Source organism: Cervus elaphus, chromosome 22 (genome assembly GCF_910594005.1).
Source record: "Cervus elaphus chromosome 22, mCerEla1.1, whole genome shotgun sequence".
In the NCBI taxonomy this organism is placed as follows: domain Eukaryota; kingdom Metazoa; phylum Chordata; class Mammalia; order Artiodactyla; family Cervidae; genus Cervus; species Cervus elaphus.
In genome coordinates this window covers 18,046,263-18,073,514 of record NC_057836.1, presented here as the reverse complement: position 1 = coordinate 18,073,514, position 27,252 = coordinate 18,046,263, and the positions used below count along the sequence as shown (strand labels likewise).

Here is a 27,252-nt window from a genome sequence, read left to right as displayed (position 1 = left end):
TATTTAACTTATATGCAGAGTTCATCATGCGAAATGTTGGACTGGATGAAGCACAAGTTGGAATCAAGATTGCCGGGAGAAATATCAGTAACCTTAGATGCCGATGACGTCACACTTATGGTTGATAGCAAAGGACTAAAGAGCCTCCTGACGATAGTGAAAGAGGAGAGTGAAGAGGTTGGCTTAAAACTCAACATTCAAAAACTAAGATCATAGCATCTAGTCCCATCACTTCCTGGCAAATAGATGGGGAAACAGTGGAAATAGTGACAGCCTTTTTTTTTTTTTTCTCCTTTGGCTCCAAAATTACTGCAGATGGTGACTGCAGCCATGAAATTAAAAGACGCTTGTCCCTTGTAAGAAAAGCTATGACCAACCTAGACAGCATATTAAAAAGCAGAGACATTTCTTTGCCAACAAAGACCAGTCTAGTCAAAGCTATGGTTTTTCCAGTAGTCCTATATGGATGAGAGAGTTGGACTATAAAGAAAGCGGAGCACCGAAGAATTGATGCTTTTGAACTGTGGTGTTGGAGAAGACTCTTGAGAGTCTTTTGGACAGCAAGGAGCTCCAACCAGTCCCTCCTAAAGGAAATCAGTCCTGAACATTCATTGGAAGGACTGATGCTGAACCTGAAACTCCAGTACTTTGGCCACCTTATGGGAAGAACTGTCTCTTTGGAAAAGACCCTGATGCTGGGAAAGATTGAAAGTGGGAGGAGAAAGGGATGACAGAGGATGAGATGGTTGGATGGCATCACCAACTGAATGGACATGACTTAGAGTAAACCCCAGGAGTTGATGATGGACAGGGAGGCCTGGCATTCTGCAGACCATGGTGTTGCAAAGAGTCAGACATGACTGAGGAATTGAACTGAACTGAATTGAAGCTAAGGGGACCTGACGTGACTCCTAAGAAGTACTCAGTGCTATCTAAGTGTCTTTGACCTATGCCAAGGTGGATGCAGGAAAGACAGCAGTGAAACTAGGGTGTGAGTGGGTGCTCACAATATTTGACAGAGATGCTTCTAGTTGTTATCACAATTACAGATTGGATGTCCAGGTTATTAATCACATCAGAACAACTGGACTGGAAGAAGATATTGTCAGTTATCACAGTGAATACCCTAAGGTAGAAGGCTTGTCTTAGGATAGTATCACCCCATCTAATGGGATGGTGAGACAGGGGAGCCCTGAGGACATCCGCAGAAGGTCCTTAATAGCCACAGCCAACCAGCTCTTGCGTGTTTATGTACAGGAAGATCAATGGAAAAGTGCTCTTTTCTAATCTCACCTTCAGCAGATCTTTGATGATTCTAGTTGAGGCCCTTAAGGAAACAATTCTTTTCCTTTTTAAAAAGTACTTTATTGAGGTATGTCTGACATACAAAACTGCTTGATAAGTATGCATTTGTGAAACCATTACAGCAGTTATGTCATAAATCTATCTATCTCTTCAAAATGTTTTGTTCCATTCTCTTTATCATTCTTATTAAAAATAATTATTTTCAAGGTGAATTTGAATTTTAGTTAGAAACTTTTGTTTTAAACAAACCTGTTTTCTGGCATCTCAAGTAACCTTCCTCATTTTTACTATGTCCTAATCATGGTTCCAGCTGTAGATAAATTTGTGGAAACACTACAGGTGTCTCCACCATATTTTGATAAATCAGTATCTGAGTGAAAATGGAGTGTGTGATGTTGAAACTTTGTGTGAAATTAGAACTCCCAATGTTATCCTAAGAAAACTGATGTCTTGTTATTCATTCCAATTAAGATATACTTAAAAGTAGAGAATTGGAGAGTGCTCTGATATTTAAACCCTAATTGTGGTTTGTACTCCCTGACTACCATTGCTCTAACTTAGGCTCTCACATTTTTATGAATGGTTCCAAGTTTCTTCTATTTCTCTTTTTGTCGTTAGTTTCCTCCCCCTGGTCTGTCTTTTCTGTATTTTTAGACATATTTTAATGATGTGAAGATAAGTCAAAGTGGTGGTGATGTAGCAGAAATAAGATTAGAATAGCATGTCTTTTCATTATCTTAATCAAAACTCTTGGAGTTTCTTCTGCTCATCCTTAGGAGTCAGGCATGGAAGAGAAATTTCAGCCTCAGTAGGGGATTGCTGGAAGTGAAGTACTGTGTTTAGGAGAAATCTAGAGTGCAAACAATGACCAGAGGAGAATGTAGAGAAGCTTGTTTGAAATACTGAGGAAATTTCATGGAGTTCAGGTGGAAGATTTGGAAGGGGACACACAAATTGTGAAGGACTGTGGTGGAAGCATTCCAAGTTGCTTCAGTCCTGTCCTACTCTTTGTGACCACATGGACCATAGGATTCTCCAGTCAAGAATCCTGGAGTGGGTTGCCATTTCTTTCTCTAGGGGATCTTCCTCATCCAGGGATCAAACCTGGGTCTCCTGCATTGCAGGCAGAGTCTTGATTATCTTCTGAGCCACCAGGGACTACAGTACTGAAGTGCAAAATGGTGAGGGGATGAAGACGCAAGGATTGCAGGAGGTGAGGGTTGGAAAGATGGAGGTTAATTCATAGGTTCACCACAGCCTCTGTGTGACACTTCCTTCCTGCCCTCATTCCTTCCCTCCCTCTCTTCCTTTATCTTGTTGTGGGAGTCATTTCTGAGCTCTGTGGAAGTGCTAGCATTTGTAGCTGGCAGTTTTCTTAGTGGAAAATTTTTATAATATGGATTCTGTTTATTTAACAAATAAGTTTACTCATATTTTTCTCCTTTTTTTTTCTATCAGATTTTGGTGAGTTGTGTTTCACAAGTAATGTGTTTTTAAGGACTTGGCCCATTTTACAAAAAAAATTTCAAATTAGTAACACTGGTTCATCTCTCATATCTTTAGATGTTGGGAAGATCTGCAATGATATTCCTCCTTTTGTTACTGGTGCTGTTAATGTGTTCCCTCTGTTTTCCTTAATTGGTTTGCTGGAAGATTATCAGTGTTAATGTTCTTTTTAAGAGAATCACTAATGGGCTCTATTGAGTTTCTTGACTGCATATTTGCTTTCTTCTCAATTGATTTCTATACTCAGTTTTCATTCCTCTTTTTCAGTTATGATTGTTGTTGCTTTTGTAGATTCTTGAGGTGGAATCTTGGATCATTTTCTTCTGTTTCTATTTTTATTCTAATGTAATCATCAAGGAAGCATCAAGGTTCTAAATTTTCTTCTAAGCATCACTTTATTTTTAACCCACCAGTTTCAATACTATATAATTAGTTTTGTATTTTCTTATCATAAAATGTTTCTCTTTCTCTGAATGAATTCTTTGTCTTATAGTCTGACTTTGTATGATATTAACTTAGATATTATATACAGTTTTCTCTGATTTGTGTTTGTATGGTATGTAATTTTTGTCTCTTTAATATGTTTCTGTGTTTATATTTAAACACATATAAGTTTGTAGACTTGTTTTGTCTTATATATGTATCTGGTATCTGGTCTGACTATCTTATTTTTTATTTGGAGTACTTAAATTATTTAAATTTAATGTAATTATTGATATAATTGGATTTAAGTGTACTTGCCTGCTATTTGTCGGAGAAGGCAATGGCAAGCCACTCCAGTACTCTTGCCTGGAAAATCCCATGGATGGAGGAGCCTGGTATGCTCCATTCCATGAGGTCGCTAAGAGTCGGACACGACTGAGTGACTTCACTTTCACTTTTCACTTTCATGCATTGGAGAAGGAAATGGCAACCCACTCCCGTGTTCTTGCCTTGAGAATCAGGGACTGGGGAGCCTGGTGCGCTGCTGTCTATGGGGTCGCACAGAGTCGGAGACGACTGAAGTGACTTAGCAGCAGTAGCAGCAGCAGCTGCTATATGTTATATCTTTGTTCTTATTTTAATCTTTGAGTATATTTTATATTTATATTTTATAATTTTAATTTAAATACTCTATTGGTTTATTAATTGTATCAGATTTTAAGGTGATTATAATGTTTAATTTTTTAAATTTTTAAAATAATGTTTACTTTTTGCTGGCTGGGTCTTCATTGCTGCTTGGGCTTTTCTCTTGTTGCAGAGATCAGAGGCTACTCTCTAGTTGCAAGCACGAGTTTCTCACTGTGGTGGCCTCTCTTTGGAGCACAGGCTCTAGGGCGCACAAGCTTCAGTAGTCGTGGCCCCTGGGCTCTAGAGCACAGGCTCACTAGTTGTTGTGCACAGACTTAGTTGCTCCGTGGTATGTGGGATTTTCCTAGACCACGGATTGAACCCATGTCTCCTGCATTGTCAGGTGGAGTCTTCACCACTGAACCACCAGAAAAGGCCAATGTTGAATTATTAATCTTTAATTACATTCTACCTTGAAATGATATAATGTCACAACATGCAATGTCTCTCACTATATTTTTCTTGCACTTCCCTCTTCTTGTCTTTGGTGCTATGCTTGTCATACATTCTACTTATAAGTTTATTACAACTCTTATAGTTTGTTGCTAATATTTTTGCCTTAAACCTTCTAATAGAGAGTCAGCATTTATCACAGTCTCTGCAGCTTTGAGAGGATCCCTGTTTTCATCTGCTGTCATCTCCCTTGAGCTTGAAGAACTTTCTGAGGCAGTTTTGTGTAGTGTGTGTCTGGTGGCCTCCAATTCTATCATCTCTCATTTACCTGAAATCATTTTAATTATCATTCAGTTTTGAAAAGTATTTTCATAGCTGATTTAATTTTAATGTAACAAATGCCCAACCCCAATACTTTAAATATGTTCTTACATTGTCATCTGACTTTCATTGCCTCCAAGAAAAAGTCAGTAAATAATACTTAACCTTTTTTTCCCTTTATATAAAGTGTTAAACTTCCCTCATGGCTCTTAAGACATTTTTGTTTGTTTGTTTACCAATGAATTTCGGTAATTACATTGTCAAGTTTTCTGAGAATGGTTTCATAATCTTGTTTGGGGTTTGTTTAGGTTTTTGGACCAGTGGGTTTACAGTTTTCAATAACTTTGGGAAAATGTCATTTATCTTTTCTTAATATTTTTCTGCACATCCCTTATTCTGAGTCTCCAAATACACATATTTTATATATTTTGATATTATCCTACATGCCATTGAATTTCCACTCATATTTTTCTGCCTTTTTACTCTCCTTGGTTCAATTTTTATATAGTCTCTACTGCTGTGTTTTACTTTCCAATTCTTTTATTCTGCAATGTCTAGTCTCTTGTGTAATTAAACCAAATAATTGTTCATTCCAATACTATATTTTTCAGTTTCAGAAGTCTCATTTGTTTATTTTTCCTAGTATTTTCCCTGTTTATTTTTATGCTTCATTAAGCATATTGATATTAGGGGCTTAAAGATCTCTTAAGCCAATTCAATCATTTCTGTAATTTCTGAAGCTGCTTTAAATGATCGTTTTTATTTTTTTATTATTTATTTATTTATTTTTTCCATTTATTTTTATTAATTTGAGGATAATTACTTTACAATATTGTAGTGGTTTTTGCCATACACTGGCATGAATCAGCCATGGATTTACATGTATTCCCCATCCTGATCCCCCATCCCATCTCCCTCTACACCCTATCCCTCTGGGTCTTCCCATAAATGATTGTTTTTAAAAAATGTGTTACGGGTTACATTTTTCTCTTTTGGAAGTTCTAATAATTTTTTGGTTGGATGTTGGGCATCACTAAGCAGTCCTTTACCAGGAAGAACTTTAGAAATAAATAATCAGAACACACCCAGAAATCAGGGAATTATCCTTGATGAATTAAATAAAGTTTTTTCATTGGGTTATCTTCATTCAGTTCAAATGTGTTCCTTTGATGACCAAGTGATGAACTTTTATTTTGGTTTTCCTCCTTTAGTTTCAAAACTTCCTTGATCCCACCTTGCATGCCATATACCCCACCTACATCCTACTTCTTCAGCAGATTTGCTTCTTCTGATTTGCTTTTCCATCCACCTGTATCTTTTAAAATGGTGTTTGCTTGTCTGAAGTGGGAGAAATGAGAAAGGATAGCAGTTTAGGTGGTAGATGGGAGGAGCAGAGGGTGATGTAGTATGCTAACAACCTATTCAACAAGTGTTTGCCACACATATTTGCATATTTATCCATACTGAGGCTTTTTCAACTTGGAACTCTCCAAATTATGACTTGTTTGCTCATTTCTTCCTCCTTCTCCTTCTTCTTCCTCCTTATTGGCAACATGCCATCTTCTTTTAGAATTGTAAAACATTCATGAAAGAAATTGAAGACAATGTGATCAATGGAAAGTCATTCTGTGTTTCTGGCCTGAAAGAATTAGTATTGTTAAAATGCTTATACTTCTCAAAGTGATCTACAGATTTAATTCAATTCCTATCTAAATAACATTCTTTATAGAAATAGGAAAACAATCTTAAAATATGAGTGTGTGGTTTAATTTTTATATATTGATGAATTCCTGTTTTCTGATCATTATTGAATTTTAGTTCCATTCCATTATGGTCATGTAAGATACTTGGAATTGTTTTAATATTTTTGAATTTGTTAAGGCTTATTTGTAACCTAGCCTAGAGAATATTCCATGTGTGCTTGAGAAGAATGCATATTTTTCTGTGGTTAGAATCAGTACAATGATAGTATTAAAATCAATTATTATCAGCCCTTAGCATTTTCTATGAGTCCTGTTTCAGATGAAAAACTTGGAAACTCTGGTAAACTACCACTGAGAGCACACTCACCCCCAGATTCTTTGACAGATCCCAGGGTTTCAAGACAGATGGCTGGGACTCTCTCTCTATGACTCTCTGCCTTTTCTTAACTCATTTTCCTTCCCACTGAGGTCACTGAAGAAATTCATGTCCTGGCTATTATAAACAGTGCTGCGATGAACATTGGGGTGCATGTGTCTCTTTCAGATCTGGTTTCCTCAGTGTGTATGCCTAGGAGTGGGGTTCCTGGGTCATATGGCAGTTCTATCTCCAGTTTTTAAAGAAATCTCCACACTGTTCTCCATAGCAGCTGTACTAGTTTGCATTCCCACCAACAGTGTAGGAGGGTTCCCTTTTCTCCACACCCTCTCCAGCATTTATTGCTTGTAGACTTTTGGATAGCAGCCATCCTGACTGGCGTGTAATGGTACCTCATTGTGGTTTTGATTTGCATTTCTCTGATAATGAGTGATGTTGAGCATCTTTTCATGTGTTTGTTAGCCATCTGTATGTCTTCTTTGGAGAAATGTCAACCTAGATGCCCATCAGCAGACGAATAGATAAGGAAGCTGTGGTACATATACACAATGGAATATTACTCAGCCATTAAAAAGAATTCATTTGAATCAGTTCTAATAAGATGGATGAAACTGGAGCCCATTATACAGAGTGAAGTAAGTCAGAAAGATAAGGACCAATACAGTATACTAACACATATATATGGAATTTAGAAAGATGGTAATGATAACCCTATATGCAAAACAGAAAAAGAGACACAGATGTACAGAACAGACTTTAGGACTCTGTGGGAGAAGGCGAGAGTGGGATGTTTCGAGAGAACAGCATCGAAACATGTATATTATCTAGGGTGAAACAGATCACCAGCCCAGGCTGGATGCATGAGACAAGTGCTCGGGCCTGGTGCACTGGGAAGACCCAGAGGGATCGGGTAGAGAGGGAGGTGGGAGGGCGGATCGGGATGGGGAATACATGTAAATCCATGGCTGATTCATGTCAATGTATGACAAAAACCACTTCAATATTGTAAAGTAATTAGTCTCCAACTAATAAAAATAAATGGAAAAAAAAGCATCAAAAATAAAATAGAAACTCATGGAATTTTTGGCATGGAAAAAGTATCAGAAAGACAAGATGTGATGACATAAACATGAATTAGTGATAGTGTCCATATTCTTCTCTGGAGCTGTCATCCATCTTCAGGTTGGCACGCCCTCATGGATACAGCCTCAGGACTCTCCCTAACCTAAGTCACTTGAGGACTAGCTCCTGGGAGAGAAAACTGGTCAGAATATTAGCCCCACGAGTCCCATGAAAGCTTTCTAAACTTGTCTGGATGCGGTCTAATCTCATAGCCCACATCCCTCTGGGTGGCTTCTGGTCTGCATATCTCTGTGTTTAAGTGCCTGCATATTATACAGCGTCCTTGGATCTGTTTGTAAGTCCTAAATGAGAAACTCACTTCTCCAACCAATGCTACAACATGTGTTTCCAGTGTTCAGCCATTCCAATGATCTGAATTGGGCTCTGTAGTTTCCAGGCTCCTAGACCAAGGAATTCACATTTCTAACCAGTCTTAAAGTGTATGTTCTTGAGATTCAACCATTTCGAACTGACCTTGTAATCCTTCTGGATTTCTCTTCAGAAACCTGTTCATGAAAATTCAATTATGACACTAACTGTCAAAGACTCTCTGCATGCTTCACTCCTAAAAAGAAAAACTTTCACTCCACTGCCTGTTAGGTGCGGTTTCCAGTTGCCAAGTCAGTACCATGAACACTCACTGGTTTTGTTGTTGTTTCCTCTTAGGATTTGTGCATCTGGCTGGAGGGGATGGACCTGGCTCAGGGGGTGTAGAGGTGTGTTCTGGAGAAGCCTGGACCCCAGTGTCTGATGCGAACTTCACATTCCCCACTGCCCAGGTTATCTGTGCAGAGCTGGGGTGTGGCAAGGCTGTGTCTGTCCTGGGACATGTGCCCTTCAGAGAGTCAGAAGGCCGGGTCTGGGCTGAAGAGTTCAGGTGTGAGGGGGAGGAGCCACTCTGGGTCTGCCCCAGAGTGCCCTGTCCAGGGGGCAGGTGTCAGCACAGTGGAGCTGCTCAGGTTGTCTGTTCAGGTGAGATGCACATCAGGCCTTTCATCTCTGTGAACACCCTGTTCATGTGATTTTGCTGAAATTGTCTTCTTCTACCAGCGTACTCAGAAGTCCAGCTCATGACAAATGGCTCCTCTCAGTGTGAGGGGCAGGTGGAGATGAACATTTCTGGATGATGGAGAGCACTCTGTGCCTCCCACTGGAGTCTGGCCAATGCCAATGTTGTCTGTCATCACCTTAGCTGTGGAGTCACCATCTCCACTCCCAGAGGACCACACTTGGTGGAAGGAGGTGATCAGATCCTAACAGCCCAATTTCACCGCTTGGGGACAGAGTCTTTCCTGTGGAGTTGCCCTGTGACTGCCCTGGGTGGTCCTGACTGTTCCCATGGCAACACGGCGTCTGTGATCAGCTCAGGTAAGAGAGAGGGAAGGGCTACTGGTACTCAGGATGCTCCTAGGGTGAAATGTCTCCAAGAGCAGACAGTGAGGTTAAATGGGCTTCAAAGTCAGATATTTCATGGTGAAATATGCATCGTCTCATTGTTCATTCATTTTTTCAGTTCAGGGAAAGAAGTGTGAAGGGGAATAATATATTTTTAAGCAACATCCTGCTTACATAAAATCATAGAAAACAATGTAAGAGCAGTAAGTATAGCCCTCAGTATGAACCCCAGTCCAGAGCAACAAAGAGAATGTCCCCAGCACCACAGTCACTATTGCCCCTAGTAACTGTGTCTTCCCTCCTCGACAGGGAAAAGCACTTACCTAACTTCTACTAACATAAAGAGCTTTATCAATGTTTGAACTTTATATAAAATGATGCAGTATGTTTCAACTTTTGTATCTAATTTCGTAGACTCAAAATTATGTTTGGGATTCACACATGATGTTGTATATTGTAGCACTTCTTTTTTTTTTTTTTTATTACTGTAGAGTATGCTTTGAACGATCACATTGCTATGTACTGATCCATTCTACTGACAGTATAAGTCTAAGTTATTTCCAGTTCTTGACTTTTACAAATATGATATCACAACTTACCATGACAATGTCTTTGGATGCAAATTGTTTTACTTATTTTCCATGTTTAACCCTTGGTCTTTTATTTTCATTTTCTTCATCAAATGGTGTCCTTTGATGAACTCATTTCTTAATCTTATGTAAATATAACTTATCAACATTTTTCTGTACATTTAATGCTTCTTATATCCTTTAAAAAAGAATTTTGCCTACTTGAAGATTGTAAAAACATCCTCTAAGAGTATCTTAAGGAAATTTTTATTATATTCCTCTTGCATATTATGCATTCCTTCTGGGATTGATATCTGTGTAAGATAAGGGTCAGGTTTCATGTGGACATCCAACTGACTCAGAATCTTTTTCTGAAAAGATTCTTCTCCACTGCAGTGCTGCCTTTGTTATAAGCAGAAGACCAGTTATGTCTGTCTTATTTGAGACTCTCTATTCTGTTCCATATTATCATTTGTCTGTCCTTGCACCAATACTGCATTTTCTTAATTATCATAACGTTGTAGTTGCTGTTGTTCAATGGCTAGGTCATGTCTGACTCTTTGTGACCCTATGGACTATAGCACACCAGGCTTCCCTGTCCATCACTATCTCCCAGAGTTTCAAACTTTGTAGTGAGTCTGAATAATTTTAATTTACAAGAGTTACTTTATATTAACTCCTCTAATATCATTGCTTTTCTTACCAACTGTGCTGGTCATTCTCGGTTGCTTGTATTTTGTATGAATTTAGAAATCAGCTTGTTATTTTCACCAAAAGAGAAGCTTAAGGGTATTTTCATTGAGATTAGATTTAAGAGTTTGAGAGTAGACATAGAAATTTGAGGATGATTGACATTGACAATGTTGAGTTTTCCAAATCATTGACATAATACATCCCTCCATTCAGTTAGATCCTGAATTTCTCTCAGAGATTTTGTCCATCTTCTACTAGGATATCTCCTAGGTATTTTATTTTTGATGTTATGAGTATTTTTCTGACAGTGTCCTGGCAATAAATTCTCTTTGACTTGTTTTCATTTTTTAATTTTTTCTATTTTAATGTATGTTGAGACATAAAAATGTTGGGGAAACAATATAAAAATTCCTTTATGACCTTTACCTGGGTTTCTAAATGTTAGTGTCAATATTTTGCTTTAATCTCTCTGTGTGCATGTATCCTTCCTTCTCTGTTCCCCTTCTGCCCCATTTCTTCTTGAATATGTAAATTCTTTCTGAATTCAGTTGAAGGCATGATGTTCCTCTACCCTTAGGACACTTCTGGGAATTCCCTTACAGAACCAGAGTTCAGTCAAGTCTTTAAATGACTTCAGCTCCAGGTGACATCTAATTGCAGCACTGAAAGACCCTACTGAAAGACTGCCAAACTGAGTTTTTTCCTGATTAATGACCCAAAGTCATAAGCAAAATTAAGTACATATTTTTTTCTTCAGCTACTAAGTATTACCTTTTCATACTGATCAAATTGCCAACATCTGTTGGATCACAGAAAAAGCAAGAGAGTTCCAGGAAAACCTCTCTTTCTGCTTTATTGACTATTCCAAAGCCTTTGACTTTGTGGATCACAACAATCTGTGGAAAATTCTTAAAGAAATGGAAATACTAGACCACCTACTTGCCTCCTGATAAATCTGTGTGCAGGTCAAGAAGCAACAGTTAGAATTGGACATGGAACAACAGACTGTTTCCAAATTGGGAAAGGAGTATGTCAAGACTGTATATAGTCACCCTGCTTATTTAACTTATATGCAGAGCACATCATGTGAAATACCAGGCTGCATGAAGCACAAGCTGAAATTAAGATTGTCAGGAGAAATGTCAATAATCTCAGATATGGCGATGACACCACCCTTATGGCAGAAAGCGAACAGGAACTGAAGAGCCTCCTAATGAAATTGAAAGAGGAGGGTGAAAACGCTGACTTAAAACTCAACATTCAAAAAACAAAGATCATGCTATCTGGTCTTATCATTTCATGGCAAATAGACGGGGAAACAATGGAAACAGTGGCAGACTTTATTTTCTTGGGCTCCAAAATCACTGCAGATGGTGACTACAGTCATGAAATTAAATGATGCTTGCTCCTTGGAAGAAAAGCTATGACCAACCTAGATAGCATATTAAAAAGCAGAGACATTACTTTGCTGACAAAGGCCCATCTAGTCAAAGCTGTGATTTTTACAGTAGTTATGTATGGATGTAAGAGTTGGCCCATAAATAAAGTTGAGCACCGAAGAATTGATGCTTTTGAAATGTGTTGTTGGAGAAGACTCTTGAGAGTCCCTTGGACTGCAAGGAGATCCAACCAGTCAATCCTAAAGGAGATCAGTCCTGGGTGTTCATTGGAAGGACTGATGCTGAAGCTGAAACTCCAATACTTTGGCCACCCGATGAGAAAAGCTGACTCATTGGAAAAGACCCTGATGCTGGGAAAGACTGAGGGCAGGAGGAGAAGGGGATGACAGAGGATGAGATGGTTGGATGGCATCACTGACTGAATGGACATGAGTTTGAGCAAGCTCCAGGAGTTGGTGATGAACAGGGAAGCCTGGAAAGCTACAGTTAATTGGGTCACAAAGAGTTGGGCATGACTGAGGGACTGAACTGAAGTGAACCAAGGATTTTTGGAAAAACTGCCATACAACAATATAACCAGAACTCTTGCTATGTGACCTGAATTAATTGAAGAACGTCCTCTGATTTTGCATGTTGATGTTTCTACTTGATGCTGTGCTAATGTACAGCTACACTGATTCTTTAGTTCTTAATTGCAGCTAACAAGTTTTTCAGCTCTAGAAGTGTCTGGTTTTTATTATAATTTCTCTGCAAAGATACACATTTTGTCAATTAATTTCATAAGCACTTTAACCGTGGCTATATATATTCTCGTCAGGTAACTCTAGCAGCTGAAAACCCTGGGAAATTCTTTCTAACGTCTCCTTTTTCTTTTCCGTTTTTCATGAGATCTATTTTATATAAGTGTTTGTTTTAAAGACACACGTTGAAGAAATTGTAGAAATCCTTCAGAAAGAATTTTGTTTTGCTTTTACTTAGGGATAGATTTGGGCTTCCCTGGTGGCTCAGATGGTAAAGAATCCACCTGCAGTGCAGGAGACCTGGGTTTGATCCCTGGGTTGGGAAGATCTCCTGGAGGAGGGCGTGGCAACCCACTGCAGTATTCTTGCCTGAAAAATCCTATGGGCAGCGGATACTGATGGGCTATAGTCTAAGGGGCTACAAAGTCGGACAAGACTGAGCGACTAAGCACAACACAGGGATAAATTTAGGGATACACAACTTACTTAACTCATTCTTACAGCAACACTTGGGTTAAAACAGAAATTGTGGTACTGTCAGAAGCAGAACTCTCCAGGGAGAAGGTGAACACTAAGAGCATGATAACTTTACTGTTGGGTCACAGCTTTCATCTTAGGCTCCATCAGTAGGTCATTATTTTCCTTAATTCAGTTTTCTGCTCTTCAACCCTTCCAGACTTCTGATTACTGTTGTTTCTTCAGGAAACCAGACCCAGGTGCTGCGCCAGTGCAATGACTCTATGTCAGAACCATCAGGCTCTGTGGCCTCAGAGGAGAGCGCCCCCTACTGCTCAAGTGAGGGTCCCACAGGATAGAAGACCCTTCTCAACCCTGGGGTCACCGCCCCATTGTCCCATTTCTCTCTCCTCAGACTGCAGACAGCTCCGCTTGTTGGATGGGGGCGGTCCCTGTGCCGGGAGAGTGGAGATCCTTGACCAGGGCTCCTGGGGCACCATCTGTGATGACAGCTGGGACCTGGACGATGCCCATGTGGTGTGCAGGCAGCTGTGCTGTGGAGAAGCCCTCAATGCCACGGGGTCTGCTCACTTTGGGGCAGGATCAGGGCCCATCTGACTGGACGACCTGAACTGCACAGGAAATGAGTCCCACGTGTGGAGGTGCCCTTCCCGGGGCTGGGGGCGGCACGACTGCAGACACAAGCAGGATGCGGGGGTCATCTGCTCAGGTCTGCGCTGCACACTGTCCATAGGGTGGAGGAGGGGGACGGGGTCTGAGCCCTGAGGGAGAAATGCTGAAAAGACCAGAGAAGGAGGCTTCCTCCCATGAAGCCTGTCTTTACAGCAGTCGTGAAGATGAGGTACTTTCACTTTCTCTTGCAGCAGCTGATGATCTTATTCTTTCTTTTCAGCAGTGTTTCCTGTCAGAGCCGTTTCTTACAGTTTTTCTTGAAAGCAGGGCTCTCTCTCCAGTTACATACAAAAATTTTAAACCCACGGTACTAGTTTCCATGTGCTTCCCTAACAATTTACCAATTAGTGGTTTAAAACAACACATATTTATTTCCTTACTCTTCTCTAGCTTAGATGTCCAACAGGGATCTCAGTGGGCTGGGATCAAGGCTTCAGCAGGGTTGCATCACTTTTACGGCTCTAGGGGAGAATCTGTTTCTTGCCTTTTCAAACTTCTTGAAACCACCTACAGCACCTTCATTCATTATCAGACCAGCAATGCTGCAGGCCTCCAACCATTATCCAGAGTCACCTCTTTCTCTTTAGCCAGAGCAAAGAAAAGTATTCCATGTTTAAGGATAGTGGGTCTAAGTATGTGATTAGACTGGGCTCATATTGTTAATACAATATTCTAGCTTAATCTCACCATCCCGAGGTCCTTACGTTAATCACATCTGTAAATCCCTTTTGTCAGGTATGGTAACATATTCACAGATTGCAGAGATTCAGATGTGGACATTTTTGGATTAATTATTATCCCTATCTCCCTAATATCCACATCACATCCCTTTGACATACTCTTCAAAGATTTCATCAGGAAGCAGGATTCAGCTTCCCTCCCTGACTAGCACCCACACAGTTTGGTCTTCCTCTCGTTCATATCCACTACACCATTGTGGTAGAAATAGAAAGATAGACACAAATGGACAAAGTCAGTTAAAAGGGAGGCAATGTCAGTCTTGTCATCTAGTGGGTATCTCTTGAATAAGGTCAGAGATGAATGTTCACCATTTCTAGAAGAAAGGAAAACCTAAAACATCCAGCAAAGTTTTTATTATGTCCTGTATCCTCCACTTTCAACCTTAGAGTTCCTGGCCCTCAGGATGGTGAGTGAGGACCACCAGTGTGCTGGGTGGCTGGAAGTTTTTTACAACGGGACCTGGGGCAGTGTCTGCCACAGCCCCATAGAAGACATCACTGTGTCCATGATCTGCAGACAGCTTGACTGTGGGGACAGTGGAACCCTCAACTCTTCTGTTGGTCTCAGGGAAGGTTCCAGACCCAAGTGCGTAGATGGAATCTGCTGTCAGAAAACTGACACCTCTCTGGCCCTGTCCTTCTGACCCTTGGGATTATGCTTCATGTTCTCCAAAGGAGGAAGCCTATATTGTGTGTGAAGGTGACTTACTATTTCTGTGTGTCTGTACCAACCCTGTAGGATGCAGTGAGATTTGATATTTTAAAATCTAAATGATGAGTTTAATTTGGGTCCACAAAATGATATTAAGTGAAAATGTTAGTTGCTTAGTTGTGGTCTTTGTGACCACATGGACTGTAGCCTGCCAGGCTCCTCTGTTCATGGGGTTCTCCAGGCAAGAATGCTGGAATGGGTTGATATTCCCTTCTCCAGGGGATCATCCCAACCTAGGTATCGCAATTGAGTCTCCCGCACTGCAGTCAGATTCTTTACTGTCTGAGCCACCAGAGAAGCCTAAATGAGGTAAGAATGAAACTAATTTAATCCACATATTCCAACCTTGTTTGTTAACATTTTAAATTGAGACGTAATTCTCGGAACATTATATCAGTTCTAAGTGTACAACATAGTGTTTATGTATTTGTACATATTGGTAAATCATCACTACACATACGTAATATCCATCACCACATGCAGTTACAATTTGTCTCTTATGATCCCACAAGTAAGAATTTGCATGCTGCAACTAAGGCCCAGCACAACCAAATAAATACTTAATTTTAAAAGAGAATATTATTTTCTTCATAGCATCATGTTTTTTAATCCACATAAGGGCTTCCCTGTTTGGTCAACTGGTAAAGAATCTGCCTGCCATGCAGGAGACCCTGGCTTGATTCCTGAGTTTGGAAAATCCACTGGAGAATGATAGGCTACTCACTGCAGTATTCTTGGGCTTCCCTTGTGACTCAGCTGGCAAAGAATCTGCCTGCAATGTGGGAGACCTGGGTTTGATCCCTGGGTTGGGAAGACCCCCTGAAGAAGCGAATGGCTACCCACTCCAGGATTCGCGCCTGGAGAATTCCATGGACTCTATACTCCATGGGGTCGCAAAGAGCTGGCCATGACTGAGTGACTTTCATAAACACTATATACAAAAATATCTTCTTTCCTATATTACTGCCTTAAGATATCTTTCATGACAATATTTTTTCTCTAGAATGTGTTAAAATTTCTTATTTATTCATAGGAACTCTTTATAAACAAACATCACTTACTGTTTTTCTTAAATATTTTTGTAAGATTTCCCCCATATTTTACATATATTTTTAAGGTTGTATATGTGTATGGGGGGTTATGTGATCAAATCTGTAATGTTTTACTTTTTTGATTTCTGCCTTTAGTGCAATGTTTCAAACACCATTCTTCATCTCAAAATAACATTGAATCAAGTTTTATTTTCTGTAAACAATTTTATAGTATATTCAAAACCTAATTTCAAATTTATTTATTTATCTGAATTAATTTTACTATTTGTGATGGTGTAACAGCATCATGCTGTAACAGACCCAGCAAGACACATTGGCTTGCTGTGAACTCCTCCATTCTCCCTGGAAGTGGAAAATTTTAGGTTTAATTCTCTACTTCATTATTTACTTAAAGTGTAGCACTGATGGACATTATTTAACCTTTCTTTATGACACTTTTATGTATAAAAAGAGAGAAGAATACATTGAGTCTGTTAATGTTATTTGTTCAAGGGCTTTCAGAGCAGGAATATAACTTATTCCTGCTCAGTGGTAGAACCAGAAGGGCTTCACCAGTGGCTCAGTGGTAAAGGATCCACCTGCAATGCAGGAGACACTGGTTAGATCGCTGGGTCAGGATGATCCCCTGGAGGAGGGCATGGCAACCCACTCCACTATTCTTGCCTGGAGAATCCCATGGACAGAGAAGCCTGGTGAGGTACAGTTCATAGGGTCTTAAAGAGTTGGACATGACTGAAGTGACTAAGCATACATACACACTATTTCCCCCTCCAGATCACATAACTCCAAAATTTGAATAACAGAGATTCTTGACACAGAGTCCAAGGAGGGATTATATTTTGGGGGGAGACGAAGCAACATTCTCTGATTCCCAGTGGAATCTGGTCAATGTCAATGTTACCTGACATCATCTCTAATGCAAAGTTGTTCAATCTACTCAAAGAGATCACATTTTTTTAAAACTAGGTATCCAGATCTGAAATCTGAAGCTTAGAACTGTAAATGAAATATTCTGGGGTAAACCAAAACATCACAGAATCCATTTGTTTTTCAGTTCTGAATGACTGTACCAAGGAGAAAGATTCTAATGGTAAAGGATTCATGACTGCTACCTGAAGCTTCTGATGAGGCCACTCTCTTTAATCAACCCCTTTAACTCTCAGGTCAATGGCATCAAAGTGTGTGTGGTTTGTAAGGAATCCATCCAGCTGCTGGCTCATTCCTGTGACTCTGAACTCACTTAACTGCTGCGGGAATAGAGACCGGCATTTCCTGTAGGTCCTTCTCAGGTGCTGTGCACAACTTTACAGATCATAATGTTACCTCTGATATGACCTTGTAACACCTTCTTTCTCAGAGTACTCTCTACTGTGTTTTCAGCTTACTATTTCCTGTTTGGTTTTTTCCTCCTACTTTTCAACCTTATTAATTCTCTTACCACTGATATAAGAAACCAGACCCAGCTGCTGCCCCAGTGCAATGCTGCTGCTGCTGTTAAGTCGCTTCAGTTGTGTCCGACTCTTAGCGACCCCATGGACTGCAGCCTACCAGGCTCCTCCGTCCATGGCATTGTCCAGGCAAGAGTACTGGAGTGAGGTGCCATTGCCTTCTGCACCAGTGCAAAGACTCCGTATCAGAACCAGCAGGGTCTGCAGCCTCAGAGGAGAGCGCCCCCTACTGCTCAGGTGAGGGTCCCACAGAACAGAAGACCCTTTACAACCCGGTCACCACCCCATTGTCCCATTTCTCTCTCCTCAGGTAGCAGACAGCTCCGCCTGGTGGACGGGGGCGGTCCTTGCTCCGGGAGAGTGGAGATCCTTGACCAGGGCTCCCGGGGCACCATCTGTGATTACCGCTGGGACCTGAATGATGCCCGCGTGGTGTGCAGACAGCTGCGCTGTGAAGAAGCCCTTGATGCCACTGTCTCTTCCTCCTTTGGGGCAGGATCTGGGCCCATTTGGCTGGACAGCGTGAGGTGCACAGGAAAGGAGTGCCACGTGTGGAACTGCCCTTTCCAGGGCTGGGGGAAGCACTACTGTGATCATAACAAGGATGCAGGAGTCATCTGCTCAGATATGGTCAGTTCATTGCCCACCAGCTGGGAGAATGGAAAGTTCCAAGAAAGCTGGTGTCTGATCGGAGGGACAGTAGGGGATGTGTGGGCTAGAGGAGACTGAGACAACTACCCATCCTCCCGAAATCTCTACTATTCTTTTCTTCTCCAGTGGTCTTACCTGACACTAAAATAGCTTTATTTATTACCCCAGTTAAAATAAATCCTCATGATTTTTTCATAATTCACGTTTTGTAAGTGAATTATTTGCTAACAGTGAAACATTTGCTAACAGCCACATACACACTCCCTTTGCACAGGAAGGCTATGAGAGGCAGGGACAAAAATGAGGATGTACTTTCCTGGGTGGAGTTGTTTCTATATAAAGAGTGTGAGACATTATTTTGCACTAGGTTAGTATAAGTGGAGGCTCCTCCTCCTATAGGAGGATATCATTTACTTATATAGAGGGTATCCCTACAGAGGATATCATTTAACACATCAGAGATTCTTATGGATTTGTGCCAGATTTCAAGTTTCCTTTTCAAATTTAGACATAAATGTTCATAGTTCTTTGATGGTAGAGAACTGTTGATGAAATGCTCTGACTCATATATTCTTCCATTTTTACTGGAAAAGTCTCTCTCTCCAATTTTTCCTTTAAAATATCTGTATAAATGAGTCTTTGGAGGAACACTTAGCCTTGTACTGATAAGTCAAATGTGGAGGTAATAAAATTTGAATTTCTTTATTTTATGATAAGAGATTATATAGTTTATACTTGATGACTTCAATGATATAGGAGAATTGTGTTTGGGGCTTATTTGGAGTAAGTGGACAAATATAATTTTTGAAGAAGGTGGAAAAGGTTTTATAGTAGCTGGGAGGAAGGAGAATGGCAATGGGAGCTGATGAAGGCAACTGTGAGGTTCTCTGAGCAGCACTGAGGGGCCGGGTGTGGTGTGAAGGATGCTACATGTGCCTAAGGACACAGTTGTGTACACAACAAGAGACTAGACAAGGATATATCTTTATTATATTTAATATCTTTACTCACATAAGCCTTCTATTTAATAGTTTTCTTGGAATTGTCACACACTTATTCTTCCCTGTAAATTTTAAAATCAAGAAAAAAAAAAAAGATAAACTATATCTCAAAAGTCTGCATCCTGATATGTATAAGACTTTATTGATTATTCAGAATATATTTGAATATTTCACATGTATCAGGGTATATAAAACAGAATACAAGAAATACTTCTTTCTTGTTCTTTCTAAATTTTTAATCTCATGGAATTAATTAATAATATCAATAACCTCAGATATGCAGATGACACCAGCCTAATAATAGAAAGTAAAGAGGAACAGAGGAGAGCCTCTTGATGAAAGTGAAAGAGAAGAGTGAAAAGTTGGCTTGAAACTCCACATTCAAAAAACTATCATGGCATCCAGTCCCATCACTTCATGGCAAAGAGATGAGGATAAAATGAAAACAGAGACAGACTTTATTTTCTTGGGCTCCAAAATCACTGTGGACAGTGACTGCAGTCATGAAATTAAAAGATGCTCTCTCCTTGGAAGAAAAGTTATGACAAACCTAGATAGCTTATTGAAAAGCAGAGACATTCCTTTGTGACAAAGGTCCATATAGTCAAAGCTATGTTTTTTTCTAGTTGTTATGTATGGAAGTGAGAGGTGGATCATAAAGAAGGCTGAGTGCTGAAGAATTGATGGTTTTGAGCCTTGGTGCTGGAGAAGACTCTGGAGAGTCCCTTGGACAGCAAGGAGATCAAATCAGTCAATCCTAAAGGAAATCAACCCTGAATAACTCATTGGAAGGACGGATGCTAAAGCTGAAGCTCCAATACTTTGGCCACATGATAAGAAGAACTGACTCATTGGAAAAGACCTTGAGGCTGGGAAAGGTTGAAGACAGGAGGAGAAGGGGACGACAGAAGATGAGATGGTTGGATGGCATCACTGACTCAATGGACATGAGTTTGAGTAAGCTCAGGGAGATAGTGAAGAACAGGGAAGCCTGATGTGCTGCAGGCCATGGGGTCACAAAGAGTTAGACACAACTGAGTGACTGAGGAACAAAAACAACCAGTTAAATAAAAATGCTTTAATTAGAATGTGTAGCCTGGAACCAAACTCCCAGCCAGAGGAGACTAGGGGTCCTAACCTGGGCCTCTCTGAGGAGATGGAAATGGGTAAATAATAAAAAGAAAGCAGATCATCCTCTCTCTCATCATTCATTCTTATATCAGTGGTCAAGCTAATCCTTCAATTCTTTAATTTCTGTGGTGTCTTTTCTGTTCTCTCCTGCTCTCTATACTAGATTTTTATTGTTACATCATTCTTTTTGAGACTTCAAAGTTCACAACTTATGCAATCAGAGTCCTTTACCAGGAGAAATTCCACCATGTACGTAAATAACAATGAGCACACTCAGAAACCATGCAAATTATTTTAAAAATTGTTCTTTATGATGTGCAGGGGTTGTTTCCCATTGGATTACCTTTTCTCTGTCCAAATATGGTCCATGAAGGATGAAATCATGATCATGAGTCTTTTCTTTGGTCTCTCTTTCATACTCCATCCACTCCCTGTTTAACTCACCCCACCTCACTTCCTACAGAAGTTCTTTTATTTTGGAGTCTCCTTTCCATCTATTTGTAGCTCTTAAGATTGTTTCTTCTTTTCTGCATTGGGGGAAATGGGAAAGGGTAGCAGTGTTAGGTGGAAAATGTGAAAGCATGGGGATAAAAGGTGTTAAAATCTTGTTAAACAAGTATTTGGTTTCCAAATCTATGTTTCATCCCTCTTGAGTCTTTTTTTCTTTTCCTATTGAGTCTTTTGCAATTTAGAAATCACTAAAATATATATGGCTTGTTCACTCTCTGCTGTCTTCCTCTTACTCTCCTTTTTTATAGCTTGCCAGCTTCTTATCTCAGAAATCCAAATAGGAAAAGAATATGCAGTTGGCATATAGATAGAGTTAGAATACATTAAATTATCATCACTCTTTCACATTTGCTAAGTATCTCATGTCTAGTCTGAAGTAATCAACTAACTCAGTTGTCTTGCATAATCCCACTGAGACTTTACTTTCTCTCAGTTGTGTTCATAAATCCTAGGTTTTTAAGAAAGATGGCTAGGACCATTCCCTCCCTCTCCTATGACTCTGTGAGCTTTCATCATTTCCAAACTTATCTGTGAACAGCTTCTTTCACAATTAGGTTACCTAATTGTGACCTAGTGCCTGCACTCAGATCCAGTCTGCATGATGTTCCTATCTTCAGTGACTTGAATATTGGCTCCGAGAGAAAACTAGACAGAATTCTATCCCCAGAAATCTCAGGATGACCTTCTAAACTTCTCTGGCTATTAGGCCGCTAACTTCTTGAATCCCATGGTCTTTTTCCACTCTCAAGTTAGTTCACTTCTGCACCCGTTTGAATGTCTACTCTGTGCAGTTTCTTTGGACACTGTAGTTTCCAGGCCCCCAGGTAGGAATTAACATTCCTAACCAATATATATTCTTGGGATTCAGCCATTCCAAACTGACCCTGCAATCCTTCTGGATATCTCTTCAGATACTTGCTCATGAAAAATGCATTTTGGCAATGACAGTCAAATTCTCTCTTCTTATCCCCTCTTATTCCACTGCAGGAAAGAAAAGCTTTCCCACCATTGCCTGTGAGGTGTTATTTCCAATTGTCAAGCCAGGTTCATGAAAACTCACTGGGTTTGTTCTTTGTTTCTCTTAGGATTTGTGCGTCTGGCTGGAGGGGATGGACCCTGCTCAGGGCGAGTAGAAGTGCATTCTGGTGAAGTCTGGACCCCAGTGTCTGATGGGAACTCCACACTCTCCACTGCCCAGGTCATCTGTGCAGAGCTGGGGTGTGGCAAGCCTGTGTCTGTCCTGGGACACGTGCTCTTCAGAGAGTCCGATGGCCGGGTCTGGGCTGAAGAGTTCAGGTGTGAGGGGGAGGAGCCCAAGCTCCGGGTCTGCCCCAGAGTGCCCTGTCCAGGGGGCAGGTGTCACCACAGTGGAGCTGCTCAGGTTGTCTGTTCAGGTGAGATGCGTGGCAGGACTTACCCTCCATGTACAGTCAGTTCAGCTAAAAAAAAAAAAAAAAAAAAAGACTTCACTGAAATTCTGTCTTTTTCTATCAGTGTACACAGACATCCGGCTGATGAAAAATGGCACCTCTAGGTGTGAGGGGCAGGTGGAGATGAATATTTCTGGACAATGGAGAGCTCTCTGTGCCTCCCACTGGAGTCTGGCCAATGCCAATGTTGTCTGTCATCAGCTCGGCTGTGGCGTCGCCATCTCCACCCCAAACGGAGCAGAAGGAAGTGATCAACTCTGGAGAGCCCAATTTCACTGCTCAGGGACTGCGTCTTTCCTGTGGAAATGCCCTGTGACTGCCCTGGGTGTTCCTGTCTGTTCCCATGGCAACACGGCCTCTGTGATCTGCTCAGGTAACACAGGGAAGGGCTACTATACTTAAGATGCTCCTGGAGTGAAATCTTCCTAAAGCAGAGAAAAAGGGAAAATAGGCTTAAAAAGGAAGATATTCTGTAGTAAAATATTTATTCTTGTTACTGAACTCAGGTTTCAGCTGCTCATTACTCAAGAATCCAATACTGAGAGAAAAGTTTGGGGTAAAATTAAAGATAGCTTTATTGAGGAAAGCAGCAGGTCTGGGGAGACAGAGGATTAATGTACCAAAGAACGAGCTCCTCCTTGCTGATGAGGTGCAAGAGTTTTTAAATGGAAATTTCAGGAGTGCACAGGTGGAGGTTTTGTCAGGTCTGACAAAATTGGTCCACTAGAGAAGGGAATTGGAAATCACTTCAGTATTCTTGCCTTGAGAGTCCCATGAATAGTATGAAAAGGCAAAAAGATGGAACACTGAAAGATGAACTCCCCAGGTCAGTAGGTGCCCAATATGCTACTGGAGATCAGTGGAGAAATAACTCCAGAAAGAATGAATAGATGGAGCCAAAGCAAAAACAACAAACAGTAATGGATGTGACTGGTGATGGAAGTAAAGTCTGATGCTGTAAAGAGCAATATTGCATAGGAACCTGGAATGTTAGGTCCATGAATCAAGGTAAATTGCAAGTGGTCAAACAGGTGATGGCAAGAGTGAATGTCGACATTTTAGGAATCAGTGAACTAAAATGGACTGGAATGGGTGAATTTAACTCAGATGACCTTTATATATACTACTGCAGGCAAGAATCACTTAGAAGAAACAGAGGAGCCATCATAGTTAACAAAAGAGTCCTGAACGCAGTACTTGGATGCAGTCTCAAAAGTGACAGAATAATCTCTGTTCGTTTCCAAGGCAAACCATTCAGTATCACAGTAATCCAAGTCGATGCCCCAACCAGTAATGCTGAAGAAGCTGAAGTTAAAAGGTTCTATGAAACACCTATGAGACCCTCTAGAACTAACAACAACAAAAAAAGATGTCTTTTTCATTATAGGGAACTGGAATGCAAAAGTAGGAAGTCAAGAGACATGGGGAATAGTAGGTATGCTTGGAGTACAACATGGAGTACAAAATGAACCAGGACAAAGGCTAACAGAGTTTTGCCAAGAGAACGCACTGGTCATAGCAGACACCCTCTTCCAACAACACAGGAGAAGACTCTACACATGGACATCACCAGATGGTCAGTACCAAAATCAGATTGATTATATTCTTTGCAGCCAAAGATGGAAAAGCTTTATACAGTCAGCAAAACCAAGAACGGGAGCAGACTGTGGCTCTGATCATGGACTCCTTATGCAAATTCAGACTTAAATTGAAGACAGTAGGCAAAACCACTAGACCATTCAAGTATGACCTAGATCAAATCCCTTTCGATTATACAGTGAATGTGAGAAATAGCTTTAAGGGACTAGGTCCGATAGACAGAATGCCCGATGAACTATGGGTGAAGGTTCATGACATTGTACAGGAGGCAGTGAGAAAGACCATCCCCAAGAAAAAGAAATGCCAAAAAGTAAAATGGCTGTCTGAGGAGGCCTTACAAATAGGTGAGAAAAGAAGAGAAGTGAAAAGCAAAGGAAAAGGGAAAGATATACCCATTTGAATGCAGAGTTCCAAAGGATAGCAAGGAGAGATAAGAAAGCCTTCCCCAGTGATCAGTGCAAAGAAATTGTCAGGGAATGTTTGACGGGAGGATTCCTACATGCTGTCTCTCATGAGTCCTTTGTCCCTCTTCAAGCGGAACAGCATGCTGCTCCCAGGGACTGAGGTCATTGTGTGAGGCAAGCATGAGTCTCCTTTAGTAAACATTCTCCTTAGGACAAAACAGCTTAATCTCCTTCCCCTTTCTTGAGATATGGATTGTCTCCCGACCTTGTGACTAACATTACCCCTTGTTCCCTTGGTAACGGTTGCTGTACATTTGGTTTTCTGATCTCTATCATTCCCGAAAGAAGTTTCTTGTACTGCAGCCTATATATACTCATAGAAAAATCATTAAAGCACCTTTGCTCCATCAGAGCTTAGGTCCCCGGGTCTTTTTGCTCTCTCTCTCTCTCTCTCTCTCTCTTTTTCTGGCTGACTCTCTGGAGCATGGAGATCCGTCGTGCTCACTTTTCTGCCCGGGCTTCTAAGATCCCCTCGAGAGGGTGCCTGGTGCCTTCGTGAGCAATGCAAGTCCTGTATCAAGGACTTTATTGGTCCTCTGCGCAAACCAAGGGATATCAGCCTCTTTCTCTCTTTCACTTTCTTATCATCGACTCCGTACCACAAGGTTCTGGTCCATTAAAGGACCCCAACAAATGGCGCCAAGGAACAGGGACACTGGTATACGTGGCATATTGGGCGGAGTGACTCAGGGACCTATTGAGGTCGGTAAGTACTAAGGCATGGGCTAAACGGCTGGCCAGCCCCATTATTTTTCTACTTTACTTCACCATTTGTTTAAATTTCAGGGACTTCTGGCTTCACGGCAATGAATAGAGGCTTGCCTTCAAGCAGTAGTTGAACATAATCCTTAGTTTCCTGATAAATGCAGTTTTGATTTAGAAATTTGGCTCCAGGTCAAAGAAAATGTTAAATGAGCAGCCAAACAAGGAAAAAATATTCCAATTGATCTCTAGCCCCTATGGGCTCTTATTAAAGCTGTAATTCTGCCATTTCAAGGTACATTCTAGCCCTTCCAATATTCAGCAACAGACAGAACACTTACTACATAAATATAAATTAAATGATTAAACTTTACAAAAGGCCCAATTAAAACAATACAAAATATCTCAAAATTTTCTTATTAGCCCTGCCCCGGCTGCTCCAAATGCTTCTTCTCTGCCAACAGTCGCAACTCCAAGTCTCTCATTTGTTGGAACCTAATGAAAAGTTATGCTAATTTTTAAACTAGATTAGAAGCTGCTATTTCCCATGCTGTAATCGGAGAAGAAACCAAAAAACAGCTAGAGAAATTACTTGCTTATGAGAATGCAAATCAGAAATGTCAAAGAGCTCTAGCTGCAATTTGTGAGACCAAAATTATTATTGATTATTTGAAAGCTTGTCACAATCTAGGATCAGAAACTCAAAAGATGCAAATGCTGGTTGAGGCAATGGCTGCTACCTTTAGAAAAGGAAATGAAGGATGCTTTAATTGTGGAGGTGAAAATCATTTAAAAAGGGACTGCCCTAAGAAGGCTAATAAAATACCAAAAAATTTGCCCTCGCTGCCATAGAAGAATGCACTGGGCCAAAAGTTGTAAATTTAAATTTGATATTGATGGAAAACCTATTCCAGGCAACTCCAAACAGGAGCAAATTCTATCTTTTTCCTCAAACCCTCAACATCCGGCAGTGCTGCCATTGATATACCAGCCCTAAATGATTTTTTCCTTTACCCTCAAACAGTCCCTACTAGAGTGCCTACCGGACTTTTTGGGCCCCTGCCCCCACAAACTTTTGGTCTTTTGCTTGGCCGATCTAGTCTGACTTCTAAAGGAATTACTGTTCACCCTGGAATAATTGATTCAGATTATAAAGGAGAGATTCAAATTCTGATGTCATCTCAGATTCTATGGCAATTCAAAAAGGGGGACAAAATTGCTCAATTACTTCTTTTACCTTACATTTCTATTAATTCCTCTAATAATGTATGGACAGATGGGTTTGACAGTACAGATCAAAAACAATCTTTGTGGACATCATTAGTATCTGAGTATGCCCAACCAAATATAAATATCAAAATTAATGGTAAAAGATTTTCTGGTCTCCTTGACACTGGATCTGATATTACTATTATTTCCAAACATTTATGGCCCAAATCCTGGCCTGTTCAAAAGGTCTCTTGCCAAATTGCAAGAATTTCTCAAACTAAAGTACAAGAAGTTTATCAAAGTGTTCAAATATACACATGTGAGGGACCAGAAGGCTAACCTGCAACATTAAAACCTTATGTGATAAAAAAAAAAAACCTTATGTGATAAATGTACACTTTAATCTAATAGGAACGAACTTACTTATACAATGGCAAACTCAGATATACATTCCACATTTTTCCTAGGGGCCACTGCTCATTTAACAAACAAAACAATTATTAAAATAACTAAAAAAAATTACGAGCCTATTTAGACAAAGCAATGGCCCCTTACGAAAGAAAAATTACAAGCTACTAAAAAACTTATAAACACACAATTAAAATTGAAACATATTGAAAAATCTTGCTCTTTTTGGAACTCTATTTTTGTTATAAAAAGGAAACATAAGAAATGGTGTCTCTTAACAGAGTTTAGAAAAGTTAATTCTTTTATGAAACCTATGGGTACATTGCAACCAGAGATCCCATCACCTATTACTATTCCTCAAAATTGGCACATTATTATTACTGATTCACAAGATTGCCTTTTAAATATACCTT

General features: G+C 40.3%; 1 pseudogene across 1 annotated transcript in view; it reads left to right on the top strand.

Moving 5' to 3' along the window:
- The window catches only part of LOC122680750, a 96,912-nt pseudogene that overhangs the window by 8,977 nt on the left and 60,683 nt on the right, over positions 1-27,252 (top strand). The window contains exons 3-7 of the transcript XR_006336771.1: positions 8,503-8,808; positions 8,887-9,204; positions 13,336-13,428; positions 13,505-13,819; positions 14,910-15,222. The product of XR_006336771.1 is annotated as an antigen WC1.1-like (transcript). The remainder of the gene's footprint in view (positions 1-8,502; positions 8,809-8,886; positions 9,205-13,335; positions 13,429-13,504; positions 13,820-14,909; positions 15,223-27,252) is intronic.